Source organism: Adelges cooleyi, unplaced genomic scaffold (assembly GCF_023614345.1).
Source record: "Adelges cooleyi isolate 19-005CV unplaced genomic scaffold, UGA_ACOO_1.1 ACOO_flye_CR_arks_rails_tigmint_CR_PRNA_25, whole genome shotgun sequence".
NCBI classification, from domain to species: Eukaryota; Metazoa; Arthropoda; class Insecta; order Hemiptera; family Adelgidae; genus Adelges; species Adelges cooleyi.
Genome location: NW_026095915.1, coordinates 482,532 through 507,492, shown reverse-complemented (window position 1 = coordinate 507,492; position 24,961 = coordinate 482,532). Strand labels below are relative to the sequence as shown.

Below are 24,961 nucleotides of genomic sequence, written 5' to 3'. Positions count from 1 at the left end.
TCTTAAGTATAAAAATAAATTTATATTTTATTTACAAGTAATTTGACACCTAGGCAATCATTGTAATACAATTATATATTAGTACATTGATTATTATCTTACTTTTTATATGATCATCTTTATAGTCAGAAGCTTTATTAATTTGTATGTCTGTAGTAAATGTTTTAAAAAAAATAAGTATGTGTAAAATTAGTGAAATTTAAAAACTCTCAAAGTTAGTCTATATGATTATAAAATATAACTCACTTGAAATTTCAACCATCTCTATATATTCCACTGTAAAGAATAGTTAAATATTAATTTTTTTTAGATTTTCATCTACATTGTGTGCTTAAGTATAAAAAAAATACTTACTTATACTTGTATCTGCCAAAACATTTACGCAGATTAGTGATATTAAAACATAGGCAATTTTCATTTTTATCTAGAAAAATTAATAAATATAAATGCAATTTATATAAGGCTCGGGTCTTCCGGAGTAGTCGAGATGAGAAAGTTTTGGTTTTAAAATTTGTTTTATACATATTTTATGATTTTTGACTAGAGATAACTTAACCTAACCGAAAAATAGTTTTTTTTTATTTATCTAATTCGTGTCTTTTAGGATTATTTGAGTTAATTTCAATTACTTGAGTGGGATATTGACATTTTTTTGTCTTAGCATATACACGGAAAAATCGACACCATTTACAATCGACTCCGGTTATCATAACGAAAAAATCAGCTGATTAATCCGATTAGATAGGAGAGATAAGAGATAAGATATTAGCGATATGTTTTTACCAAGTACTATACATTACAATACGGGACAGTCAATGATAAGAAATCGCGACATAGCCCCACGAAATCGTAGTGGTTAAGTGAGACGTTTAGCACACCTCGGATAAATGTCTACCTCGTTGGACCAACAAGTAAACCTTGAGAGAGATGTGAGTTATTGATTAAGTAGCGATTTATGGCAGCTGGTCAAAGTTTAAAATCGCTCCCCTGTAAAATCATTGAAATCTACTTACACACTTATTCACAGTTGTTACACATATATCCTTCTATAGCCTTATATATCCTTCAAATGAGGGTGGTGATGGGGATGTGGCTGGCAATGGTGGCGGGGATGTTAAATTTTTTTAATTATGTGTTGTTTTCACAACGAACAAACTTTAATAAATAGTAAAAAAGATTCAAAAAAACCAAGTGAATGTTTTGCCGATTAAGGTTAATTATTAACATTCTCGTTTTGGTTTTAAAATTGTTTTAGATGTATGATTTTTTTTTATAGTTATCTTTTAAGAATACGTTTTGCACTAAATTTCCCATTGCAAAACGTGACTAAGCAAAATGCTTGTTACTCTCAATCCATGCTTTTATAGCAAATATTTTTATGATATAATCGAAAAAGAATAATATATTTGATGAAACGTTCTTAGAAAATTTATATTTTAAATTAATAAAAGTACAAGATGAAAAATAGCTTAAACTTAAGGTGTATTTTAAAGATACAATTTTAAAAAAATGTTTCATCATAAATGCTCATTTAAATTTCAAAAACATTATGTTTGTCAATATTTCGGCAATACAGAAAAATAAACTTGTTAGTTTATTTACAAATCTGTTTTTAGCATCGATGCCGAGCTAGTATTGTTATGGTGTGTGTTTTTTTTTGTATCTGCAAACACGATACCATGTGTGACTATGGCCCGATTTTCATTAGATAGTCGAAATTATATGTGATTGGGTCAAAAGTACAAAAAAATCTAAAGATCCGTCTTTTATTTGATACACTAACAATTTTGATAATGGTAATCATTTTTTTTTTTTTATACTAATTTTAACTTGTGTTAATATATAATTGATACCACAGAATATCAACATTGGCTTGTGCTTATATATTTACTTTTAGTCTACATTTATTCGAAAAAATGCAAACCAGTAGATAATTTGTTCTGATATTATTATTTTTTAAAATGTGTACTTATATTTTTAATAAAATTATATTTGGTACTTCAACGAGATATGAAAATGCTCTTTCGTGATTGCAGACTTGGATGAAAAATGTTTCCTATATTTTTAGGTGCTTGTATATTCTACTATAGTTTTCAACACATAGAGAATTGTTATAATAATTTAATATGGTTTTAAATAAATAACTACATAACATGTATCTCACATAAGATGGATTACCCGGTATAAGGTTTATTTAGAGTATCTGCGGTATGGATGAAAACTTTTACCATAAACAAAGCAACAAGAAACTACGAATAATGGTAAATTTTTTTAAAATTACAACTACGTTCTAAGTACATTTTGTTTATCCATATATTGGCAATACAGTAAAATAAAAACATATTTTGCAGCGCATCTTTGTTAGTTTATTTACAAAACAGTTTTTTAGCACTGACGCCAAGCTAGTATTCCTATGGTGTGTTTTTTTTTGTACCTGCAAACACGATACTATGTTTTTCTATGGCCTGATTTTCATTAGATACTCGAAATTATATGTGATTGGGTCAAAAGTATAAAAAATCGAACGATCCGGCTTTTATTTGATACTCTAATAACTTTGATAATGGTAATTATTTATTTTTTAATACTAATTTTAACTAGTGTTATCATATAATTGATACCACAGAATATGAACATTGGCTTGTGCATATATATTTAATTTTAGTCTAAATGTATTCGAAAAAATGCAAACCAAAGGTAATTTGTTCTGATATTATTATTTTTCAAAATGTATACTTATAGTTTAGTAAATTAAAAATATGAGGTAAAAATAAAGCTTGAACTTTGAAATAAATTTTAAATATATAAAATCAAAAATTTTGCATCATGGACACAAATTTAAAATATAGATACATATTATGTTTGTATTTAAATGACAATTATTATATCTATTCAAACAATTTATCATAAACTAAGCAACTACGAAAAAATGGTTTTTTTTATTTAAAATTACAACTATATTCAACTTCTAAGTACATTTTGTTTAGACATATTTCGGCAATGCAGTAAAATAAAAACATATATTGCAGCGCAATGTTGTTAATTTATTTAAAAAAACAGTTTTTTAGCACCGATGCCGAGCTAGTATTCCTAGGGTGTGTGTTTTTTTAACTGTAAACACGATAATATGTTATTCTATGGCCCGATTTTTATAAGATACTCGAAATTATATGTGATTGGTTCAATAGTAGAAAAAGTCTACTTAATCACGCACAGAATCGATAAAAATCTAAAAAAAAAATTATTAGTTTTTCAACTTTTGACGTTAGCTTTCTATAAAATAGCGGAAAACTATCGAATTAAGACAAAATTTTAATAAAATGTTTATCAGGCATGTCCCTATTCTCAGGTGTCCTTAAATCCAAATTTAAATAATTCTGCACTCCCTGCAGGATTTAATTTTTAAAAAAATGGTATTTAGTTTTAAAACTGATTTAAAATAAAACAATTTAAAGAAATTTGGATTTATATGTTTAATATAACAAGAATAAATTATAATTTTGTATATTATTATTAGATAAACGTGTTTAAAATTCATCTATTTCTGTTTGAAAGCGTACTTACAGCTTTTGAAGTCTGATAGTATTACTTGGAATAGTTGATTAAATGTTATCGAAGGTCTAATGCGGAAAAATAATTAAAATTCATTAAAACATTATAAAAGTTTACAGTTTTACCAGTTTACAGATATTTACATTAATCTAAAGCGGAATATAACTAAGTTTGCATCAACATGTTTTTGTGTGACTCAGAATAATAAACCAACAAGCACCAATGCATACAGTGTGAATCACATTGTCAGTAATACTTAAGTAACCATTTTAGTAGCTCGGTGACGTTATTTCTGGGATTCATTTTGTTTACATTAATCTGAAGCGGAATATAACTTATGTATATATATAAAGTATATGAGTACTGAAAAATGTATGGTGATACTATTGAGTTTGCAACAACATGTTTTTATGTGATTCAGAATAATAACACAACAAGTACCTATGCATACGATGTGAATTGTTATATATAATATATAATTATAGCACAAAACACTTGTTTAACAAACAAATCGTTTTTATGTATACAACGTTTAACCCTTATTAAAATTAAAGTATAAACCTAAGACTGACTCTTTAAGTGTGAGGGGTAAAAAACAATAATATGAACAGTTGAGATCACATTCTTATTAAACCCTATGAAATATTCAGTGGTTCATGTTGAAATCATTACCCTGAATTGGACATTATTTGACATTGGTCAAACTTTTTTCCTTAAGGGGAAAAAAATCTGAAAATTAAATTTGACGGTAGTAAATTTTAAGTTTAACCAAACCACAACAAAAATTAAAGATCTAGTAATAATTTTTATAAAAAACTAATTTCGGGCTGATGTGTAAGGAAGGTTAAGAATATCATCATTTGATAAAGTAAGGCAAAAATAGAGAGAATATAAAATTATAGAAATAGTAGGAATTGTAAGGTATAATGTAGAAAAACAAATCGTTAGCAGTTTCTAATAACATAAGGTTGAAATAAACTTTATAACGCAAGTTGAATGCATATTATATTAATAATACAAGTTATAAGTGTTCTGCATGCATTTGTATGACTAAAAGGGTGAAATAACATTATTTATATTGTTATGTTATGTGATAATACAGGGGTGATTAACTTATCTTAAACCACTCAATATCTTTCTGAGTTAAATAAGAAATTTTATTTATTCTTTACGTAGTGTTTTTATGCAATGGGGTCTCAATTTATCCTTACTTTTTTTTTGTTTTAACCCCCTTCCAGCTCACGTTTTTCTGATAACAACTTTTAAAATTTAACGCATATATTTCATAAACTTTTCAAATTGAGAATAATGTACTAAAAATTTTCTGAAGTTCAATTTTTTGTGGATTATTTTTAGGTGCATTTTTCCCGGGGATACATTCAGCGTTATAGCAACGTTGTACGTTTATTTACAAAGCTGTTTTTTAGCATCGACGCCGAGCTAGTATTCCCATAATGTTTGTTTTTTTTTTATCTACAAAATCTTATTCATTATTCTTAGACAAACATATTTAAAATTCATATATCTCTGTTTGAATGCATACCAACAACGTTTGAAGTCTTGTAGTACTAATTACCTATGGATTTGATGTATACTAACCAGTTATTGAATTCACAAAAACTAAATCCGTCGTAGAGGCGGTGGGGCATATTAGACACGGGGTTTATGAGGTACTAATCCTAATTTTCAATACATTTTTTTTATAAACGTTTTATAAGCGTTAATTTTAAAGTGATTTTATCCTAGAGGACTAGTACTGTGGAGTATAGGCATAATGGAATCAAACCATAGATAGCACAGAGAGGTCACAAGTCAACAGATTGCTTTGATGCTTATTTGCAAATACAGCACCTCATTTTAATACTTTCTAACTTTGCTGGTTTACAATGTTCTTGGTTTGGTCTTTACTGGCTTGAAAATACTAATTACTGATTCGCATCGAAGCGTTTATGCGAAAGTGATTTTATCCCTCTCAAATATAATAATTCCTGTAAACCTGTGACCTCCCCCCCCCCACAATGCCGCTGCTAATACTTCTATAGATAAATCAAATAATGGACAAAATATGAATTTTAATTGATTTTAAAATACAACTGGGAGTTGTTATATTTTAGAATGGTGGCTTTGGTTTTTATGGACAACATTACTGTAATTAATGACTACAGCACAAAATATAATAATCAGATCCTACTAATTTAAAATCAATGTTTCAGGAAATTCATATATCCAAAATCAGTAAAGATTTTATTTGTATTTTTTTTTTTATTATTTCAAGATGTTTATGAAAAAGTAGTAGTATCATGTTCGTATTTGTAATAAGTAATAAATGCAAATTTAATAACATAATTTTAACTATTGTACCATCAAGGTTCTAAAATGCGAGAAAAATAATTGTATAAACATTTAGGTACATAAATAATAAAATCAAATATTTTCAATATTTTGTATTTCACTTTATTTGTATTGTACATTTTTAATTTCAATCATAACGTCTTTTACAATCCCGTACAAAGTCTAGATATACATTTATTAGAGCATTTGTTTATTTGGTTTGTGTTGAATTTGTTTAAGTTTTAACATAATAAGAATTGTCAATTTTTACAACAAATTTGTATTGTTTTATTTAGGTTTTTTAATTTAAAGTAAGTTATTGTCTTTTTCGATTGAGGCAGTGTTATTGTTATTGTATTTGTTTATCAAGAGCAAGCTGTTTTCCACAACGACTGTTGTAATTCCAACAAATGTTAGCTAAGTTCCTGTAGGTATTGCAAACTTTGAATATTTTAAGAATCTTCGAGGTTTTACAAAAACAATTTGTATTGTCGTCCTAGACAGTAAAACTAGCCTCACTCACGACTTAAGAACATGATTTACTTCATGCTGACTCCAAAAAAGTAAAAACAAAGAAATTGGCTACATTTCCTACCAAACATGTTATAACACTTTAAGGACAATATACCTAAATCTACTACAATCTATTAAATTATATCTAATATTCTACTAAATCTATTAAACTCAAATTAGGTTAACGCATTTAAAATTGTATTATAGCTGTTATTATTGAATGTAGTAATGTTGTGACACTCCTGTAATGAAACACTCCATATCATTGTTTAAGTGATAAAATTAATTTCAAAATAACGCTTGTCTAACGGACACAACAGCTATTCTCCTGTGCCGCCTGAAAGCCTAATTGTCCTATGTACCACGTCATGCCCTTAATTAATTTTTATTATTTCTAAATTATTTAAAAAAATTGTATTAGTAGGGTTCGTCATTTATAATATGTATGAAATACAAATTTAAATATTCGTCTATAATAACTATTCTAACATCAGGGTTCTACAATGCAAGAACATGTCTAGTTCAAACATACACAAATGATAACATATTCAACTTTTTTAGCTAAAATGTCTTAATTACACAAAAGTTAACGATACATTTGTAAAACTAAATACAATATTTTCCCACAATTTGTACAGTTATATGTTGTTATTTTTTTATTTAAAACATGTTGTTTTCTACAATGACTACTGCAATGTAAATAAATGACAAACACATTTATGCATCGTACACTTTTATAATTTAACGAATGTTTATGAATTTTACTGTAAAAAAGTAACGTTTACTTTACAAGCTGTATTAGTCTATAATTATTCAACCTTAAAAATAGTAGGTATACTTAAAAAATAAAGATGAAAAAACGTTAAAAATATCAGCACCTAATATCATTCACCTTATCCAATAAAACATTTATGGGATCAGTAGCAATATTGTATTTATAAAATTTATTTACATTTTTATTGAATACCTATAACATTATTTTCCGTTGAGACTCTGACCTGAATTTCAATAACGCATGCTTCATAGCCTATGAGTCATAGATGCGATTGGATGTTTTTTTTTACTGTTATATTTTCTCAGATATCAAGTTGTTTTTTGAAACGATTATTTTTTTTATTATTTTTTTTATATGTTTCAACAAACAAGCATGCAAAGTAGAACTCTACTTTACAAAAGTTATAGCGAACACTTATACTGTATTTATTCTGATTTCAAGTTAATATTATAGTTGCACTTAATAATTACTAATAATTACTCAATAAATAAAATAATTATATTCACACGTCATGAAGTACCAGCTCTGGCTGGCCTCTTCTAACAAGTCTACTGTATCAATATATTATTATATATTTGCCTACCATGTAATTTATCCTTTGTTCTTATTGAAATTACATTTATTACAGATTGTACAAATTCTAAATAAAAAAACAAAAAAAAAAAAGAAAGCTGAAAATTTTTATATATGACGTGTAAATATTAAACCGGGGTCCCAGTAATCAAAAAAGTTGAAATATTTATGAGTAAAAATAAGATAATTTTGAGTGGTCGATAACTATTTGAGGATAATTATTATGTCCCAGAACAGAAGGGAGCAAAAATTAATTCAAAACTTATTATCCAAATCTAGACCAGTAAACATTTCCAAAAATGTATTCTTGTTGCTATAGATCTAAAAGAAAATTTAAGTATAAATTATTGTAAAAAATCAAATCTACATATTTTCTATTAGTTCAAAACAATTTGATTGTGTTATTTATAATAAATGACCTAGATTATTAATGTAATCTACAAGCATTACTCTACGGCATTCCTACCCACCTCCCTTCCTAAATTTTAAACTTCAGTAAAACAACTAAAAAGGTAATAATCCAAAACTAGTTGTCAACCATTCAACATCTTCAGAAAATTATTTATTTCTAATTTGTTAATTAATAATTAATTATTGTAAATTGTTTCTAGAGCTTGAGAAGAAATTTTAAATGTGGAATATTGTAAAATAAACAAAATTAACGTATCTAAAAAAAACAAATTTTAAATTAAATGTAAATAGTATACATATAATACCCCATTCAAGTTTCAATAATTTTTTTAATTTTAAATTAATTTAAAAAAAAATGATCGTGTTATTTATAAAGAATAACCTGTAAAAATTGATTTTACTAAATCATAAATAACATTAAAACTCTATATTTTAATGTTTAACTCTATGTTTAGGTGATTATAATCACCTAATTTTTAGGTTAGTAAATTTTTAATAGTTTCATAACGTGTCACAAAAAAACGCAAATTTTCTAATAGTTTAAAAAAATTGATCTTGGTATTTATAATGAATAACCTTTTAAAAATTGTATGTTATGAAAAGAGAAAAAATATTAAAACTATATTTATAATAATCACCTAATTTTTGGGTAAGTACATTTATAATAGCTTTTCCAGTAAGTTCTCTTCTCGCCTGTCCAAGTTGGGTCAAACTTTCAATTTCATCACCTGCATAGATTTGTTTATGAATAACTGGTTTGAAAATATAATATTTATTAATACATTCGTATTTATTTTGTCATTTTAAAATTTAACGCCTCAATGAGTACTAACAGAGTGGGAAGAAACGTGAAAAGATATAGTTATTAGAATATCAGGTTCATTGATAGAGCCTAAAAGGGGTGTTTAAATAGAATAGAGATCTGCGTTGGTCTAAAGATCAATCAAGGTAAGAAGTTAAGGAAAATGCGGGAAGCATTGTATTCGTAAAGAGGTTGCTGTATTTTTATGACAAAAGTACTAAAAGTGTATTCTGTATTTACTCAATTCTTATATGGACGTTTGTTTGGTAAGGGTGCCAAATGACTACTTCATAATCGAGAACTCTTAAAAGAATTCTTCCCAACTTCAAGTTTACTTAGCGATATTTTCAAAATAAAACATAATTACAAATATATTAACACTTTTATTTAATAACCAGGTTATATATAAATTATAGGTTCTATTAATGCCCCTGATATTCTAATCACTATATCTTTTCACGTTTCCTCCCACTCTACTTGTACTCATTAGGGCGTTACATTTTAAAGTATAAAAAAAAATACGAACATATTAATAAATATTATATTTTTAAACCAGTTTTTGATACTTATATTTATGCAGGTATTACAATTTTAGCATTAATTAATTGGAACTGTAATGGATAAATATAACAAATTGCTTTAACTATATAATTTGTACAAAATCTTTTCGCGTTTCTTCCTACTCATTTAATACTAATATCCTATTCCAAGTTCTTGCTCTCACTCCCTCCATTGACCGCAACCATTCTATCCATAGAAAAGTCTGAACAATCAATAACTTAGTTTTAAAATGAATTTCCTAAAGTTAATATTGTTTTGTATCTATAAATTTAAATCATAATTACCCAGACAACAAAAAAATTCAAAACTCCTGAATATATTATAATCGATTTTCACTACTCAAAGGGCTACCCATCAATTAAAGTATTTAAAGTTACCATTTATTTTTAAATAAATTTTCGGGCTTATGTTTAAGAAAGTTTAAAAATATCATAGTTTGATGAATTGTAGAATTGATGTCATTGTTAAATCATTGTCATTAAAAACAAACAAATTTCATTAGATTTGTCCGCTAATATCAATTACATTTTGAGCATAATATCAAAAATTTACTAAACGTTAGTTTAGATTTTATATTTATGTTATAGAGAAAAAACACGAAGACTTACAAAGTATAATATTTGTACGATATTCAATTGATAGAATAACATAAACGCTACAATGTGAATCTGTGGATAGTAGGGTCAAACCAGTATAGTCCAAACACAGTAAGAAAGTATTATATGTGAGTGAGTATTCCCTAGTAGTAGTATTTTATCAGATTGGTCCTCTTACACCAATACCTTATAGAGTACATTATTAAAAAAACGTTCATTTAGATTTTATTTTTATGTTTTAGAGAAAAATAACGGATGTTCACAGATAAAAAATACATATGTCAATATACAAATATCAACAAAAACATTGTACCTAATGACAATTATGTGCTTAAAAATTATTTTGTTGTATTAGGGTAGACACGATAAGGTTGATCGCCATAATATCAATAATAATTCGCAACAAATGTGTTTAAAATCGTGAACAAAAGCGTTTATTTTATAATTTATTTATTTTATTTTGCATAAAACAATCGACTGATAATTATAATGATAACAATGGCAATACTAATAATAGTGAAACATCAATACTACATAATAATAACAATAAATAAATATATATCAAATAAACTAATTTAGTGCAATAAGCAAACATTAATTATTTATATATATATATAATTTTAAAAGATATAAACGTTTGATTTCTAGTAATTTTGGCTACTTAACTCAAGCGGAGTACTGATATCTTCGCGTAGTTGTACATTTAGTTCTTTTTTTATATTGGCATTTACTTGCCAATATTTGCCTTTAAGTGATCTGTATTTTACAACAGGTCTGTCTTTACTCCTTTTTATTACTACAATACATACATCACCATATGGATTTATAAAATAAGACGTTTTTAAAAACATTTTAAGACTAACCCACATTGCTATCAAAGTACAAATCCTATGAGCAGATTTCTCCTTGTCAACTTCATTAATAGAGGTGATTTCAGCTAAAAAATCAAAAAGCAGTTGTTAAAAATAACCAAATTTAACTTATAATCCACTATATTCCTTTCAGTGCAAGACACAATTACTAAACGTAAATAAAACAAGTTATACAAATTTATTTACTATGTATAATAGTAAAAATCTTAGCTTTCTGAAAACAATTATTATTTTTTTTTGTTTATTATTTACACTCAACAAAAATAAGTTTATAATTTATAAATATGATTTTTTTGTTAGTTGTTAAAAATTGCCAAATTTAACAATTATTAGCCACTATTTTCTTATTTGTGCAATTGATGTTAATTAATTTGACACAATTATTAAACTTTAATGAAATAAGTAATACAATTATATAAAACATGTATAATTGTAAAAAATCTCAGTATTAAAAGAAAAATTATGCTTTTTTTTTTGTATTAATAGTTATTTAAAATGAGTTTGTAATTTATAAAGGTAATTTTTTTGTGTTGTCCAAAATTTTTAAATTATTTAAATATTTTTTTTAGAAAGCTGAATAGTTTTACATGTGAAAATTTAAAAAAGGGGTCACTATAAACACAATTAGAAAAAAAAGAGCTGAAGTTAAAAATTGTATAATAAATATTAAGTATATTTGTAAAAATTATAAAGAAACAAAAAATTAAATTTTTTTTAAGTTTTGTTAAGTAGTCTATAAAATAGTGTGTTATTTAAAATGAATCATGCTGTAAAAATAAATGTTATTAAAAAAATAAATAATATAAGTCTTTTTATTTATAATCACCTAATTTTTTGGTAAGCACATTTATAATAGCATCTCCAGTAAGAGCTCTTCTCGCCTTTCCAAGTTTGGTCAATTTTGAAGTTTCAGTACCTGCATAAGTGTATAAATAGCTGGTTTGAAAATATAATATTTATTTACATATTTGTATATATTTTGATTTTTTTAATTTAACACCCTAATAAGTACAATCAGAGTGCGAAGGAACGCAAACAATTATGGTAATTAATAGTTTCGGTACCTGCATAAATATTTATATGAAAAACTGGTTTGAAAAGATTAATATTTTCGTAATTATTTGTTTTAGTTTTTAAATTTAATGCCCTAATTAGTACAAACATAGGAAAGGAACGTATAAAAATTTGATAACTGGAATATCAGGATGAAGCCTAAAATTGATAGAGCCTAGAAGGGGTGAACAAATAAAATAGAGATCAGATTTTAGTAAAAAGGCGCGTATGCTCAAAATGTATTATGTATTCGTTCAATTTTTATCTGGTTCTAAGTTTGGTAACGTTGCCAAATTACTATTTCATTCTAGAACCCTTAAAACAAGTCTCCCCAACTTATAGTAAATTGTTATGTGAACAATATAATAATATATAAAGCAAATTTTATCTTTCAAATAAGTCATAAGTTCTGATTAATACTAACTAGTAGCATAGTAAATTCGATTGTTTTCATCAGCATGCGCAGGAATAGCTGTAACATAGTTTTCTGTAACAATTAAATTATATAGTTAGTCAAACCGTGATGTTGTATGTATCCATAGTAGTAACTCTAAAAATGAGAATCATTTGACCAATTAATGAATGCAAAATATAATATTAACATAAAACCCATGTCTTTTAAATCATTTTTAGCTACCGCGTTTAAGTGATCTCTAAAATGTAGAGAAGGCGTACATAGGGTGTTACGATAATTAATAGAAAAAACTCGATGGAGTTGAAGACCATAAAGAAAGAAATCGTGCAGTAGCGGAATACGGTTCCAGGAAAATGACAAAATATGACATTTTTCAACATACAGTGCCAGACCATGGAGATGAGCCAAATACAGAAAAAACCTAAGTTCAATATGTAGTGGGCAACCATCCACTGATTAGGTAATACTAAAAAAATGTTTATGTCGTAATAGAAGGATAAGAAACCGCTTCTTGAGCATAAGTGTATTCTTAAAAATTGATACACACCGTTTAAAATAATACCCTAAATATAATAGTGGTAAAATGTTATTAAGGCTCCCCAACTAAAAGTTAACTTTTTAGTTATTATTGTGTGAACAAAAGGATTTGATAAGCAAATTGTATATTTCAAACAAGCAATATTATATATTTACTACCATCTTTGTAAATTCTATTGATTTCATCAGCATGCACAGGAATACCTATAACATAATTTTCTGTAACAATTAAATTATATAGTTAGTCAAACCGTGATGTTGTATGTATCCATAGTAGTAACTCTAAAAATGAGAATCATTTGACCAATTAATGAATGCAAAATATAATATTAACATAAAACCCATGTCTTTTAAATCATTTTTAGCTACCGCGTTTAAGTGATCTCTAAAATGTAGAGAAGGCGTACATAGAGTGTTACGATAATTAATAGAAAAAACTCGATGGAGTTGAAGACCATAAAGAAAGAAATCGTGAAGTAGCGGAATACGGTTCCAGGAAAATGACAAAATATGACATTTTTCAACATACAGTGCCAGACCATGGAGATGAGCCAAATACAGAAAAAACCCAAGTTCAATATGTAGTAGGCAACCATCTACTGATTAGGTAATACTAAAAAAATGTTTATGTCGTAATAGAAGGATAAGAAACCGCTTCTTGAGCATAAGTGTATTCTTAAAAATTGATACACACCGTTTAAAATAATACCCTAAATATAATAGTGGTAAAATGTTATTAAGGCTCGACAACTAAAAGTTAACTTTTTAGTTATTTATTGTGTGAACAAAAGGATTTGATAAGCAAATTGTATATTTCAAACAAGCAATATTATATATTTACTACCATCTTTGTAAATTCTATTGTTTTCATCAGCATGCGCAGGAGTACCTGTAAAACAAATATTAAAACATTTTTTAGTTAACTAAACCCGGTCTGTTGTATTTATTCATCTCAGTTTCAATTAATCAATGCCAAATATAGTGTTGATTTTAAGTCGATAAAGTCCCTTTCCCCCCTACGCTCAAGAAATAAATTAAAATATATGTGTAATACTGTTACACAAAAAAATTTAATTATCTCTAAAAAAAACCCACAAATTATCAATATAGTACAAATAAATTGATTATGTAAAAAGTAATACTTTAAAAATTGTATATTTATATTTACAACATTTTCCAAGTTTTCTTGTAAGACTTTTTCTCGCCTTATTAAATAGTGTACTTTTCGAAATTCCATCACCTGCATAAATTTATATATAAATAAGGGGTTTCCAATGTCAATTATTAACGTAGAGTACAATGATAAATGAAGCGTTATTAGTGCTATGAGTACTATGATTCAACCAGCTCTTGATAGTATATCAAACAACAAGAACTAGTATCGTATTTTGTCTGTCAAGTCATAAGTATTTGTTAACATAAAACGTCAACAATCTATTACGTTAAAATGGTATTTTGTGGTAAAATGTTAAAAATTGATAAACGCTGTTCCAAAAATTACTCTAAGTATAATAGTTGTTAAAATTATTATAACAGTAAGTCTCTCCAACTAAACTTTACTAAATTTTTTGTAATTAACTTTGTAATTACTTTTGGTTGTATCAGCAGGCATAGGAATATCTGTAAAAATAATTTAGTTAATTAAACCCAGTTTGATGAATTTATCCACAACAGTCACTCTAAAAATAAAATTAGTTAGACGAACTAATCAAAGCTAAACTTAATAATAATATAAAATAATTCTCTAACAACGTTTGAATGAATGCCTTCATCGTTTGTTGTATTTATTCATAACAGTTTCAATTAATAAAACAAAAAAAATTTAATTTCTCTAAAAATAAATTGATTGTGTTATCCGTATAGAATTATCCTGTAAAAATTATTATCTTTCAATTTGTATTTTTATATTTACCTAATATTCTAAGTTTTTTAGAAAACACAAATTAATGTATAAAAAAAATTTGATCGTTCAATCAAATCATAAGTTATTTTTACTACTAATGAATAACTTTGTAATTACTTTGGTTTTCATCATCAGCCGCCGGAATACCTGTAAAAATAATTTTAAAAATAATTTAGTTATTCGAACTCGGTTTGCTGTATTTATCCATAACAGTTTCAATTAGTCAATTCTAAATATAGTATTGATATTAAATAAATATTGAATAACTTCATTATTACTTATGGGTTTATTATCAATTAACCTTATTATATTTAGTACACTTCGAAATTGTTTAAAGATGTGTTTGAAAAACTTAAGATATGTAACAATCTAATATTTTTGTAGTTTGTTTACATTTACGTTTTAAGGGGCTTATTGGCCTTAGAAAGTTGTTTATTAAAAAACTGATAATTTTATAATCACCTATTATGTCAAAAATTTCCCGTTGCAACTTATATTCTTCTGTCATTATGGAATCTAAATTTGAAAATAAAACCAATATTGTACATTATATAATTCTTTGTAATATATTAAAGTGTTAACTGATTACGTCCTAGAGAGTCATAGTTGTGAGTTTCTGCATGTTCTGAAATTAAAGGGAAAAATGTATATACTTATTAATAATCAAGCGATTGTGCGAAAATAAGTTAAAAAAGTATTACCCGGTACAGTGAACATTTGATTAAAATATTCTGAAAATAGCAATAAAAAAATTGTTGGTAATGAATTTAATACTGTATTCTATCATAAACTAGAGTAGAAAAGCTAAGAAAAAATAATATGTGTGTTAGAAATTCGAAATAAAATGGCTAGCTCTATAATATTAAATAAGTTTGAAACCTTATGAAATAACAATGGCTGTATTGAATCACATGGGGGGAGTAGAATAAGACGAAATAAGATTATTATCACTGAACATTAGCCTTAACCCTTTCACTGTCCTAGACGTGCTACTATTCTACAATTAATCAATTAATTACGAAACCTTTTTCAGTATGGCGATGGTTGTGACATGTAGCAGTGTGTAAAGCACAATGGCAGTGAAAGGGTCAAAGATATATTTTTGTTGTTAACTGTACACATTTCTGTAGGTACATTCCTTCTATAACCAAGAATTTTAATATCACATAATTATTATTACCCGTTCCATAGTGATTTTTATCTATCAAAACTGTAAGTACATGCTCCAATCCATCTAGAACAAACAAATACAAGTTTTACGTTTAGAAAAGTTCCAAATAAAATCAAAATTAATAAAAAAAAAATCATAAGAAAAAATTACACCATGCATTAGGCAACTACCCATGTTAGGGTAAATAGTCAATTTTTAGAGTCAAGTGTGCTCATAGTAAATTATAGTAACTTTTAGTTAAATCTCGTGCCCACATGCAACAGTGCACAGATCCAATCAAAAATATAAAACTACCACATTTTGAAGATGCCACTCCACCCACGTATTAAGAAGTTTTGTGCTGGCAATTTTTTACGAAATCTTAAATTAAAGACAATGTTAAGTTTCATAACTTTCAGGTGATAAAGGTAACTTTTTTGTAAGACAATTTTTGGAGGCGCTGTATCATGAAAGCCAAACTCGTTTTATTATAACAAAAAATTGCATGGGCGGCATCCTCTTAAATATAAAAATAAATTTATATTTTATTTACAAGTAATTTGACACCTAGGCAATCATTGTAATACAATTATATATTAGTACATTGATTATTATCTTACTTTTTATATGATCATCTTTATAGTCAGAAGCTTTCTTGATTTGTATGTCTGTAGTAAATGTTTTAAAAAAAATAGGTATGTGGAAAATTAGTGAAATTTAAAAACTCTCAAAGTTAGTCTATATGATTATAAAATATAACTTACTTGAAATTTCAACCATCTCTATATATTTCACTGTAAAGAATAGTTAAATATTATTTTTTTTTAGATTTTAATCTACGTTGTGTGCTTAAGTATAAATAAAATACTTACTTATACTTATATCTGCCAAAACATTTACGCAGATTAGTGATATTAAAACATAGGAAATTTTCATTTTTATCTAGAAAAATTAATAAATATAAATGCAATTTATATAAGGCTCGGGTCTTCCGGAGTAGTCGAGATGAGAAAGTTTTGGTTTTAAAATTTGTTTTATACATATTTTATGATTTTTGACTAGAGATAACTTAACCTAAACGAAAAATAGTTTTTTTTTATTTATCTAATTCGTGTCTTTTAGGATTATTTGAGTTAATTTCAATTACTTGAGTGGGATATAGACATTTTTTTGTCTTAGCATATACACGGAAAAATCGATACATTTACAATCGACTCCGGTTATCATAACGAAAAAATCAGCTGATTAATCCGATTAGATAGGAGAGATAAGAGATAAGATATTAGCGATATGTTTTTACCAAGTACTATACATTACAATACGGGACAGTCAATGATAAGAAATCGCGACATAGCCCCACGAAATCGTAGTGGTTAAGTGAGACGTTTAGCACACCTCGGATAAATGTCTACCTCGTTGGACCAACAAGTAAACCTTGAGAGAGATGTGAGTTATTGATTAAGTAGCGATTTATGGCAGCTGGTCAAAGTTTAAAATCGCTCCCCTGTAAAATCATTGAAATCTACTTACACACTTATTCACAGTTGTTACACATATATCCTTCTATAGCCTTATATATCCTTCAAATGAGGGTGGTGATGGGGATGTGGCTGGCAATGGTGGCGGGGATGTTAAATTTTTTTAATTATGTGTTGTTTTCACAACGAACAAACTTTAATAAATAGTAAAAAAGATTCAAAAAAACCAAGTGAATGTTTTGCCGATTAAGGTTAATTATTAACATTCTCGTTTTGGTTTTAAAATTGTTTTAGATGTATGATTTTTTTTTATAGTTATCTTTTAAGAATACGTTTTGCACTAAATTTCCCATTGCAAAACGTGACTAAGCAAAATGCTTGTTACTCTCAATCCATGCTTTTATAGCAAATATTTTTATGATATAATCGAAAAAGAATAATATATTTGATGAAACGTTCTTAGAAAATTTATATTTTAAATTAATAAAAGTACAAGATGAAAAATAGCTTAAACTTAAGGTGTATTTTAAAGATACAATTTTAAAAAAATGTTTCATCATAAATGCTCATTTAAATTTCAAAAACATTATGTTTGTCAATATTTCGGCAATACAGAAAAATAAACTTGTTAGTTTATTTACAAATCTGTTTTTAGCATCGATGCCGAGCTAGTATTGTTATGGTGTGTGTTTTTTTTTGTATCTGCAAACACGATACCATGTGTGACTATGGCCCGATTTTCATTAGATAGTCGAAATTATATGTGATTGGGTCAAAAGTACAAAAAAATCTAAAGATCCGTCTTTTATTTGATACACTAACAATTTTGATAATGGTAATCATTTTTTTTTTTTTATACTAATTTTAACTTGTGTTAATATATAATTGATACCACAGAATATCAACATTGGCTTGTGCTTATATATTTACTTTTAGTCTACATTTATTCGAAAAAATGCAAACCAGTAGATAATTTGTTCTGATATTATTATTTTTTAAAATGTGTACTTATATTTTTAATAAAATTATATTTGGTACTTCAACGAGATATGAAAATGCTCTTTCGTGATTGCAGACTTGGATGAAAAATGTTTCCTATATTTTTAGGTGCTTGTATATTCTACTATAGTTTTCAACACATAGAGAATTGTTATAATAATTTAATATGGTTTTAAATAAATAACTACATAAGATGGATTACCCGGTATAAGGTTTATTTAGAGTATCTGCATTATGGATGAAAACTTTTACCATAAACAAAGCAACAAGAAACTACGAAAAATGGTAAATTTTTTAAAATTACAACTACGTTCTAAGTACGTTTTGTTTATCCATATATTGGCAATACAGTAAAATAAAAACATATTTTGCAGCGCATCTTTGTTAGTTTATTTACAAAACAGTTTTTTAGCACCGACGCCAAGCTAGTATTCCTATGGTGTGTTTTTTTTTGTACCTGCAAACACGATACTATGTTTTTCTATGGCCTGATTTTCATTAGATTCTCGAAATTATATGTGATTGGGTCAAAAGTACAAAAAAATCTAACGATCCGGCTTTTATTTGATACTCTAATAACTTTGATAATGGTAATTATTTATTTTTTAATACTAATTTTAACTAGTGTTATTATATAATTGATACCACAGAATATGAACATTGGCTTGTGCTTATATATTTAATTTTAGTCTAAGTTTATTCGAAAAAATGCAAACCAGAGGTAATTTGTTCTGATATTATTATTTTTCAAAATTTATACTTATATTTTTAATAAATTAAAAATATGAGGTAAAAATAAAACTTGAACTTTGAAATGTATTTTAAAAATATAAAATCATAAATTTTGCATCATGGACACAAATTTAAAATATAGATACATATTATGTTTGTATTTAAACGACAATTATTATATCTATTCAAACAATTTATCATAAACTAAGCAACAAAAAACTACGAAAAAATAGTTTTTTTAATTTAAAATTACAACTATATTCAACTTCTAAGTACATTTTGTTTAGACATATTTCGGCAATGCAGTAAAATAAAAACATATATTGCAGCGCAATGTTGTTAATTTATTTACAAAACAGTTTTTTAGCACCGATGCCGAGCTAGTATTCCTATGGTGTGTGTTTTTTTAACTGTAATCACGATAATATGTTATTCTATGGCCCGATATTTATAAGATACTCGAAATTATATGTGATTGGTTCAATAGTAGAAAAAATTTACTTAATTACGCACAGAATCGATAAAAATCTAAAAAAAAAATTATTAGTTTTTCAACTTTTGACGTTAGCTTTCTATAAAATAGCGGAAAACTATCGAATTAGGACAACATTTTAATAGAACGTTTATCAGGCATGTCCCTATTCTCAGATATCCTTAAATCCAAATTTAAATAATTCTGCACTCCCTGCAGGATTTAATTTTTAAAAAAATGGTATTTAGTTTTAAAACTGATTTAAAATAAAAAAATTTAAAGAAATTTGGATTCATATGTTTAATATAACAAGAATAAGTTATAATTTTGTATATTATTATTAGATAAACGTGTTTAAAATTCATCTATTTCTGTTTGAAAGCGTACTTACAGCTTTTGAAGTCTGATAGTATTACTTGGAATAGTTGATTAAATGTTATCGAAGGTCTAATGCGGAAAAATAATTAAAATTTATTAAAACATATTAAAAGTTTACAGTTTTACCATTTTTGACATTTTGGTAGTATTACTTACTTAAAAAACTGCAACGATAGTCAAACCGGCTGCTGCAAAGGTTTACTTACGACTTGCCGAATGGTCTTTATTATGTCGTCCAAAAAAATAAAATCTAGAAATGTTTTTCAAAATTGTTTATGCGAATTTATTTACACAAGCAACATTCGATATTTACATTAATCTAAAGCGGAATAATACTGAGTTTGCATCAACAGTAACTTTGCATCAACATGTTTTTGTGTGACTCAGAATAATAAACCAACAAGCACCAATGCATACAGTGTGAATCACTTTGTCAGTAATACTTAATTAACCATTTTAGTAGCTCGGTGACGTTATTTCTGGGATTCATTTTGTTTACATTAATCTGAAGCGGAATATAACTTATGTATATATATAAAGTATATGAGTACTGAAAAATGTATGGTGATACTATTGAGTTTGCAACAACATGTTTTTATGTGATTCAGAATAATAACACAACAAGTACCTATGCATACGGTGTGAATTGTTATATATAATATATAATTATAGCACAAAACACTTGTTTAACAAACAAATCGTTTTTATGTATACAACGCTTAACCCTTATTAAAATTAAAGTATAAACCTAAGACTGACTCTTTAAGTGTGAGGGGTAAAAAACAATAATATGAACAGTTGAGATCACATTCTTATTAAACCCTATGAAATATTCAGTGGTTCACGATGAAATCATTACCCTGAATTGGACATTATTTGACATTAGTCAAAATTTTTTCCTTAAGGGGAAAAAAATCTGAAAATTAATTTTGACGGTAGTAAATTTTAAGTTTAACCAACCACAACAAAAATTAAAACAGCTATACAGGGTGATCCAACTAACGTAAGACACTCATTTTCTCGGAAAATATGAATATTTTGAAAAAACATTTTTTCCTATTCTTTTAGGTATATGTTTTACTACATTTTTCAATGCATCGAAAATTTTTATTTTCATCCCTTATACAATAAAAAGGGTCTAAGTTCACGTTTTCAAATGGCAACATATGTTTTTAATTCCATAAATTTGTAGGCAAAAAATTTTAAAATATGTTATCGTTTGAATTATTAATTTTTATCCATCTAGTCGTTAGCTATGACTTTGTAAAGATATTACATTTTCTCTTAAATATTGTTATATTTCTTTGGTTTTCCAAAGACCGGGAGCCAATAAAATACTTATTTATGATCGCATTGTCCGATAGATGAGTACACAGATAACCAAACACAATAAAATGTTTTGTGATATTTTGTTTGACCAGCGTTTCATATTTATAGATTACCGACTTTTCTAACACACCGTAATGACAGGTAGGTTGACAGACCTATATTGACAGCAGCTAACGAATGGCTATTTAACCACAACAATAAAAAACCGTGGTACAAGTAGGTTGATAACTGCTGCTATGATGATAATACAAAATATTATTATCATTAGTTATCATATTTTTCTACTATCTATGTTCTACATTCAGCAAGTAACAGCACAGTACAACAGATCATTATTATGCTATTTGAAAATTATAATTTTTAGTTTTTATAGGTAGTAAACAATAGCTTTAAAATTTGGCTTACAATCTCATAAGTGCATACATTAAATGGACACGCGTCGCGAAGCGTTACTATTATTTGTTTAGTTATGTTCAATTTATTCAAAATATGTTCTGTGCTCAAATAATTGTTTTAAACAATTTACACTAAATAAGGAATTTTGGATTTAATTTGCTTACTATTTTAATTCTACAGTAAATATTTAAAATGTTGCTTATTTTACATTTATAACTAACTTTTTTTTATTATATAAACAACTTTATTAATAAAAAATAATGCAATAAAGTGGACTGTGTTTAAATGATTAAGTTGTCTAAAGACTAGATTTTTGTAAACAGTGTATTAGGAACCTACAACAAAATCACAGTTAAGTTTGAAATTGTATTAATTATCAACTTAATTTAAGTCGGTAGTTCCAAACTGTGATTCAAAGTACTTTTACTTTTTTTCTGTTTTCCTCATCCTGTTGGCAAAAAAGATTTGATTTTTCTGTAACGGTAAATTTTTCAACATCATTGATATTTCATTTTTTTTTAAGTCAAGTTATTTCTTATTAAGATCCCGTTAATAAAAATATGGATCAATAGTTTGTGACTCAATTACACAAAATCACACACGTGATACTCAAACTTCAGAAATAAAGTTAGGGTTTGTGTCACGCAAACATTAAATTATCAGAACTTGTCTTTTTTATTTTATTAATAACTATTAAATTAAATAGTTTATATGTTCTTATCTTTTTATTAGTACTTGCTAATTATTATTATAACTTATAAGGTGTATAATGTTATAATAATAGTGATTCTAAAGCCTTTATAATAAAATATGTCTGTTTCAAAAATTTCAAATTGAAAAGTTAATTCTTTTACAGTTGAATCTGCTTATTTTGATTTTATGTATAATCAGTATTTTCTTATTTTTATTATTTTCTTCACTATTTAATATCTAGAAAATTAAAAGCTTAATAGATTTTAGTTGTTTAAAAAGAAAACCATTATTTGATATTTCCTTGTTTACTATACAAATTAAAGTATTGACATTATTAAACTATTATAACGGGTACGTTTTACTAAGATTATGTAAAAGTGGCAATATTAAATCAAAAATAGCCTTAGCTAAATTGTAGTATCTAAATTTAACAATTATTCTGTAATAAAACACATTTTTAAGGATTTAAATTTTATGGAATTTGTACGCGACAAGTTTGTCTGATTTTATACACATACATACATGTATACTATATTTATGTATGAATACAAATAATTATAAAATCAATTATACTAACTTATAATGCATAGTTGTTAAAAATAAAATTTGATTACCTTTAATGATGCAAATAATGGTTAAAAGAATATTTGCTGTAATGCGTATGCGACAATATTCCTACTTTAAAGAGTTAAAAACAATTTTTATTAATTTTTACTGTGTAGTTTACAAAATTTGAACATTGATAACACATAGTCAAACAATTGTGTTAATAAATTTCAACGACAAATATATAGTATAGTATAACATTTAAAGAACAATAATAATCTTTTGTCTGATAATATAAGTATTTAACTAATAAAATATTCATAAACTAATTATTAATACAACAATAAATTAAAAAATTACAAATGTTACTATTTTGAAAATATTCAATCAAAAATATTAAACAAAAACAATATCTATACATTTGAAATTGTTCAACTTCTATAATACTGATTTAAATTTTTTTCTTTTAACAATCGTTGGTAATTAAACAAATCTAACAAAATCAAAATTCAATAAATAAAATTAACTATAAGAATTATCTTAGGCAAGTTCAAAAAAATAATTTACTTGATTTACTGAATTCATTAAATACAAATTAATAGAATTACTACTTTTTTAAAGAGAGAATTATTGTATATTAATAAATTTGATATAAAATTTAACTTTGATAGCCAAATACCTGTGTCAGTTATAGCTAAAACTTTATGATAAAATATCCGTAATGTGTGTCAGACACACAATATATGGGTTATATCATTGTAAGAAATAACTAAACTGAAAGCAGACATTTGAACTACCTTAGATAAGTTTAATCAAATAAAAATAATATACTTACATATTATTATAAATATTGGTATAATCAAGAAGCGATTCCTTGTATGTAGTAGTATGAAATTCATACATTAATTACTGATATTTTTAAAAATAAATGAAACGGGTATATGAGTATTATCAACCCACATACACAAATACATGCATTAATAATTATTTTAAGTTAACACAACACACTTTTCATTCAAATTGCTTAGTGTTGATATTATACATTCACATGAAAAAATGTCACATTAGAAATAAATGTTTTATACTTATAATTTACACCTTGATATATAATTGTAAGGTCTTGGGTCCGATTGGAAAGACATTTCCATAGCAATTGATATGTCATACTCAAAACCAATTTTACATGATAACATTGGTTTTTAAAAGATGAAATATTTTCAGTAAAAAAGCCTTCAACCTAAATTAAAAAAGCTAATTGAAATCGTATTGAATTAAATTACCCATTAAACTCTAATAAACTTACCTATTAAATTAATGCTTTATATTTATAATTTACACCTTGATATAAAATTGTAAGGTCTTCAGTCTTGGGTCCAATTGAAAAGACATTTCCATAGTAATTGGTATAGCCTATTCTCAACGCCATAGATATTTCTGACATGATAACATTGATTTTTAAATGATAAAAGATTTTCGGAAAAAAGCATTCAACCTAAAATAAAAAAGCTAATTGAATACGTTGTATTAAATTATCTATTAAACTTTAATACACTTACCTATTAAATTAATGGTGTGTCCAAGAATGTAACGTCAAAATAAAGTCGAGAGCAAATATTATCAATTGATATATTTAAAAAATTATAAAATAACGAGTTATGACATAACTACAATAAGCATGCTATCATATTTACTATAAAGTAAAATGTAAATTTACTAACATTTTTTAATTACGTTTGCAATTTCTCATTTCACTAATGGAAAACGTGTGAACTTCGAAGTCGAAATTTGTTAGCGATGAGGTTATGTACAAATAATAAATATAATGCGATTTTGTACAAATAATAAAATATATATTATGGGTACTGGTCACTCGATTATTCCGTGGTAACTGATG

The 24,961-nt window shown here is 26.1% G+C and overlaps 1 long non-coding RNA gene across 1 annotated transcript; it reads right to left on the bottom strand.

Moving 5' to 3' along the window:
* Positions 1 to 353: 353 nt before the first annotated feature.
* Positions 354 to 20,305, bottom strand: LOC126837541 (uncharacterized). The gene is made up of 3 exons (XR_007685536.1): positions 20,260 to 20,305; positions 20,117 to 20,172; positions 354 to 424 (listed from the first exon to the last, which is right to left on the bottom strand). It is a non-coding gene; the product is annotated as an uncharacterized LOC126837541 (long non-coding RNA).
* Positions 20,306 to 24,961: the final 4,656 nt, after the last annotated feature.